At 31.3% G+C, this 6,274-nt stretch overlaps 1 protein-coding gene across 1 annotated transcript in view; it reads right to left on the bottom strand.

Moving 5' to 3' along the window:
• The window catches only part of LOC119667106 (protein IWS1 homolog), a 17,559-nt gene that overhangs the window by 2,291 nt on the left and 8,994 nt on the right, over window positions 1-6,274 (bottom strand). The window lies entirely within an intron of this gene.

Raw genomic sequence — 6,274 nt, 5'->3', positions numbered from 1 at the left:
AAAAATTTTACTTTTATCGAAGTACAGGCGGCAGGAGCAGGCGGCAGGCATTTGAAAAATATTGAAGATTTGCCAAGTGGGTTGAAAACTTTTGAGATTTATGTTTTCATTTTCAATATCCTACTCAATATATATTATCAATAAGCAAAAAGAAAAATGTTTTTCATTTTGCAGTTCACATAATATTTGTAAAGCGCCTCATGCAGGCAGCATAAATTTTGCACGAGCGAACATATGCAATAAAAATATATTTTCAATGCAAAAGCAGGAAGGAGCAGAGCAAAAACTTAGCCATTGAACGCATAATTTAGCAATTGAATTTAAATTGTTCCACTTAAATTTGGGTTATAGTTTTCTATTTCGTATATCGTATAACATGGATATATGAAATCACCAGTAAATATACTTATACTTTTCATTGCAATTTAAAATCCAAATCCTAAATCCTTTAACTAGAAGCGGTAATGTTGATGAACAGCAAACCAAACCGCCGCTCCTTCTTTACTTGAAGTTTCATTTAAGCTAATCCTTTCACTCTTTTAAATATCATTTCACACAACTTAAGCTGCATATGTGTATTTAAATTACTTTCTTCTGCACAAGCTCGAACACATCTTCGCAGCTTATAGCCAAGCCAGCCACCTTCTCTCAAAGGCAAGGCTTCACGTTAATTAGAAATTACAAAAGCATAAAATGTTTTAATATCCTTTAAAAGCACTTTCGACTGTCATCCTGCGTCTCTAATCGTAGGTGAACCTAATTTGTTTTATAGCTGTGTGTTTATATACACTTTCACTACCACACTACCATACGTCGCCTCTGGAATGTATCTGTTGTGCGTATGAGTAGTAGTGCGCGCATTAACCCCGCAAAGCGAAATTAACTCAATTTGAGCAATTCAAAGGAGTTGCCACAGCTACGAAGCATTTAAAATTCCATTTAACAATTTTTTATGATTCTCCAGTAAGCAAAAAAGTATTTAATTTTGTAGCGCTGACGTTTTAAATATGTGCAGAATTGTTGCTTCCCCTAGCAACTGCCGCCAACCAACCAGCGGCGGCAAATACACATGTCCTTGCTGAAAGTATTCTAGAAATATTTATCGGGATGCTCTGGAAATGTTTGGATTGGTATGGTATGGTATGGGACGGTATGGGACGGTGCCGTCAACAGAGCAAATTGCTTGTTTGTAAACTTTCCTTAGTCGAGGTTCCACTCCTCAATTAGTTTCTATTTCAATTTGTAGTTGATTTCTTATCTTGGCATGTGTAGTTGGCAACTGGAAAATGCAAACAACATATGAAACGGCAATGGCGGTTGCATTATCAGTTAAATATGTTGTCCTAGATCAGCAAATTGCGTTGCTATATTAGATTTTCTGAATATTAAAATATGCCAAAGAATTTTCCTTCAGCTTAGAAAAGCGTTTAAGCGGAAAATTGTGAGATATACGATATTACAAGAAAACTGGATTGGTAGTAGTATGGCTAAGTTCGCAAGAATTTTGCTGAAGCTGATTCTTTAAATTTTAACTTACAAGAATTTATAAATATTCATAAATTATTAAATTAATAAAGTGCAAGCTTCTTTCTCTGATGTTCTGATAAATTTTGATAACTCTATATTGGACAAAAGTTTTAATACAATTTGATGTTATTATCAGAAAAATCAGAACGTGTTATATTCTAAAATTCCAAGAGCATATAGAAAAAAATTGAAAGAAGATAAGAATGAAAAAGTTTAAATTTTCTTATATCAAGGCATAAACAAAATAAGATACCAATTTAGTATAATTTATTATAATAAATGTCGTGGATTTGTATTAAACATTATAATTCCATATTTTAAATAATTTATTTCAAACAAACTTTATCCTGACCATACATTATCTTTAGCAACCATGGAACTAACTTTAAAAATTAATGATTATTTATTGCTTGAAGACAGATGATATAAAGAATTCCCTTTTCTTCAAAAAGAATTCAATTAAAGCTTCTGTGCACTTTCAGACTTGAAGTAAAGACATTTATAATATATATTTGTTAAAGTCTAATATCTTTTATTTTAGCAACGTTTAGCTTACGTCAGATCTATAGAATAGCGAAATTAGCTTAATGTTTATGTCTTGAGACACAGTTATATTGGCACCAAGAAATGAATATATAAGAATTATTATATCTTAACTTTTGTACGAGAATATTGTAGCCATATGCTGATATAAATTCTACTATCTTAAGAAATTTCATGATGGATAATCGTACGTCAGTTATTTTCAATCGCAATACTTAAGTCAAGCAATAGATAAACTTCCACAATCTTTAATGTAAAATCTAGTCAGGGACTATAAGTTAGTAATTGATTTCTGACATCAATCTTGTCTGTATTAGCTGTCTAGTGTCTGTTGAGGAACCTACGCAGATAAGCTGTACATTCTTCCTTTGTAAAAATTTTGACAAAAAGTAAGCATTATGCATTTTCTCTTTAAATCTATAGATTTGTGTATCTTTCCATTAGATTTCATATAGAAGTACTTTTCTGTTGGGTTTTTTTTTTTTTTGCGGAGAGAAGGTTTAAAAATGTCTAACGCATCGTTACTTTGTCGTCACAATAGTGGTATGCCTGCTTAGCATGGACTAATAACAATCCCCCTCATGTACCAGACCGTTTCTATCCTGGAGCTTTATCGGGAATATTCAGTATAGGGGCCCCTCTAATGGTTTTCTATTAATAAATTTTGTTTTTCTTCATTAGCCTGTCTCCAAGCCCCGCTTAGGTTTATTTGTTCTTCTCTTTCTATTCGATTGCTCATCAGTAAGAACAAAGGAACTTAGGAACTTTTAAATTATGTCTACTTAAAAGAATAGATGTACTCACATTTATCAAGATAATCACTAATTACAGGAATGAAAAAATATCCGTCAATCAGTCACTTTAGTCAACCAAACAAATATTAATCTTATTATAAAAAAGATATAAAATATATATTATTTATTTGAATATTATTTATAAATAAGTTTTGACTTAGGTTGTCTAATATATGAAAGGAGTGATGAAAGATCAGTTTCTCACTACAAATGTTTAAAAACAATGATGTTTACTTTAATATTCATCTTTGGGAATAGTTTAGATTAAATAATATAAGAGAAATAAAATGTATATTTAATCACACATTACTATTTATAAAATATATCCAGATATACTCTTGCATATTTTTATAACGCATTCTATTAATAAGGTTAAATTTTATAATTTTTTCTAAGCAATTTAAAAGGACTTAACAATATTTTATTTTAAATATTTATTAATAAGAAAAAGTTATAAAAACTGTTTATAAAAGCATGTATGGTAAGCCAATAAATACAATATCCTCTTATCCTGTAATGTAAATACAAAAAAAAAGGAATTGTTTAACTAACTGAAAGCAAATATTTATATTGGAAATAATTTGCCGATAGCATTAAATTATTTTGCACCAGTTTTTTGGTTCATAAAATATATAAATCAAGAAATATTCATTCATAAATTTAATTTCATACATTTATTTTAGTAGATTTTTTAATAATTTATTCTTTCTATATATTGCGAGGACAAAGCGAGAACCAAATATCCTTAACAGAAGAAAATACGAATATTAATTATATTTCGAAATTTTAGGAACTAATTAAACAGTGATGTAATATTTATAGTTATAGTATCTTTAATGCAACTTAACGTGTAGGTTCAAACACAGCTATGAGCTATAGCAGTTGATGAGTGGAGATATCATCATTGTATATACACAGAATTATGATTAGAATGCACTAATCATTATAAAAAATCATTGCAAGACATTTATTTAACAAAAGTTTTAATCGTAACCTAAAGGTTAAAAACTGGAGTATGAACCACTAGAACGAAAAAGTAAAAATAAGGTCACAAATGTGAGGATATCATGCCAACTAGAAATTGCACAAAGCCAGGGTCTAAGAACACTTTTCAAAGTACCATAATACATTAGATCGAATGACATCCTCAGGGACCTCAAGGTCGGTCCGATCAAAATATAGATTATATATAAATTATATAAATTTTTACGAAAACTGACGAGTTTGTCAACACTGCGTTATCGAATCTCAAATTGGTTACAGGCTCCTCGGGGGGGTATGCAGATCTGAGGTAAGTTATTGTTTAATCTGATAAAGTGATAAACAATAATCCAGGCAAGTCAAGGCGTAGAGATGGGTTATGAAAAAACCGCAGTTAATAGAGAGTAAAAGTGTTGAAGTGCACTGACTCAACTAACCTCAACGTAATAAAAAAATATAAATTCCAAAAAGCAACCAATCATTTTCTCAAATTGTCTTATCTTATTTAATTATCTTGAATTTTATTTAATTATTCATAAAATTATGAATTATTTGCTTAAACGGAAATAAACAAATTAGTTGCATAAAGACTAAAATGATTTTGACATTGGTTAACCCAACTTTCTGTGGATTTTGAAATGAATACATATATTAAAATATTTAAGTAGCAAGATATCATAATATTTCAAAATATCATTTTAACTGTCAAAGCAAAAATAACACTTGACACTTCAGTTGTATTGCGTTTGACAGCATCTCAGCTCAGCACAATTGGAAAACTTATGTTTTTCATCTTTCGACTTCTGCACTTAAGGATGACTAATTAGAGTGCACTTAACATATTTGCTTATGGCTACAATTTATGTGTCCGAATAAATTTGCGGGTACTTTACATATAAATTAAATAATATATGACTTAAAAACAAAGTTGGCAACGTTCATTGACACATCTAGAGCAAATCCACAACCAATCCACAAGGCCGTAGGTCACATCAAGTGTCACTGAAAGTGTGAAGGTTAAACTTACACTTGCCGTTCTGTTACTAAAGCATGTTAGAACCATTTACGAGTCTCTACTCTTCTTCGAATATACATTGTGACCGAAAAGTTTCCGGAATAAATTAAATAAAACGCAAAATTCTTAATCTTCATCAATATTTATTTTATCTCCTTCAAAATATGCTCCATTAGAAGCGATACACAAATGCCAACGTTTTTTCAACATCAAAACATTTTTTATAGGCGCTTTCCGGTATGGCTTTGAGTTCCCTCTGCGAATTCTGTTTTACGTCTTCTATGGATTCAAAACGCGTTCCTCTGAGTGGTAATTTGAGGTTGGGAAACAGGAAAAAGTCACACGGTGCAAGATCAGGTGAATACGGTGGCTGTTCGATGGTATTTATTGAATGTTTGGCCTTAAAATCGTTGATAATGTTGAACAAATTGAGGTGAATCGGAACAAGCCGGGCGTTGACACGTCGCATACACAAATTGTCCACCAAAATCAAACGAGCCATCTCACGACCGATGCCTAGCTCTCGTGCTATCTCTCTAACACTCACATGAGGATTTTTGAACACGATTTCCTTTGCCTTTTCAATGTTTTCGTCGGTGGTAGAGGTCGAAGGTCGTCCAGAACGCGGCATGTCTTCGACGGTCGTACGACAGTCCTGAAAGGCTTTGTACCACTCATAAACTTGAGTTTTCGATAAAACTGATTCCCCATAAGCCTTTTGTAGCATTCGCAACGATTCTGCACACGAAATTTCGTTCGAAAAACAAAATTTGATGCAAACTCTTTGTTCAATATTTTTTTCCATTGTTTTTTTCGCAACGCACTACTGAGGTGAACTGGTTTCAACAGCTGCCGTAAACGAACTGTCCTGACAGATCGCGCTCCATTTTTGGCATAGTAATTAAGGACAGTGCTGCCAAACTACATAAACTTAAAATATCGAAAAATATACAGCGCGCGAATTTTAAATGAGAATTTCCGAAAATCTTTCGGTCACAATGTATAGGGGGAACAAATCCCTCAAACGACTGAAACGCCTCGATGAACTTTTTAATTTGTTTACTATTACAAACGACTATGGAAAATTTATAAATTAAAATATTTTAATTAAATGTCATATATCAATTGCATTGTTATTGCATCTTTTGAAAAGACATGTCAGTTTATTTAAGTTTGAATATTTCAAATATTTATTTTTGAATTTAAAACTATTAGCAATGATACAAAGCGAGCAAAAAGTGTTTATTTACAATGTATCTATTATATTTGATAAACAAGCATTTGGCTTTGTGGATGGAAATTGCTAAGTCCCAACTCAACACAGCATAAAATTAAAAAAATTTTTTTTTTTTTTTAAAACATACATTTATTTATTGCATCTTCTCTTAAAATGAGACTAACAATAAGTTGTAAA

Source organism: Teleopsis dalmanni, chromosome 1 (genome assembly GCF_002237135.1).
Source record: "Teleopsis dalmanni isolate 2A chromosome 1, ASM223713v2, whole genome shotgun sequence".
NCBI classification, from domain to species: domain Eukaryota; kingdom Metazoa; phylum Arthropoda; class Insecta; order Diptera; family Diopsidae; genus Teleopsis; species Teleopsis dalmanni.
This window is presented reverse-complemented; position numbering and strand designations above follow the sequence as displayed.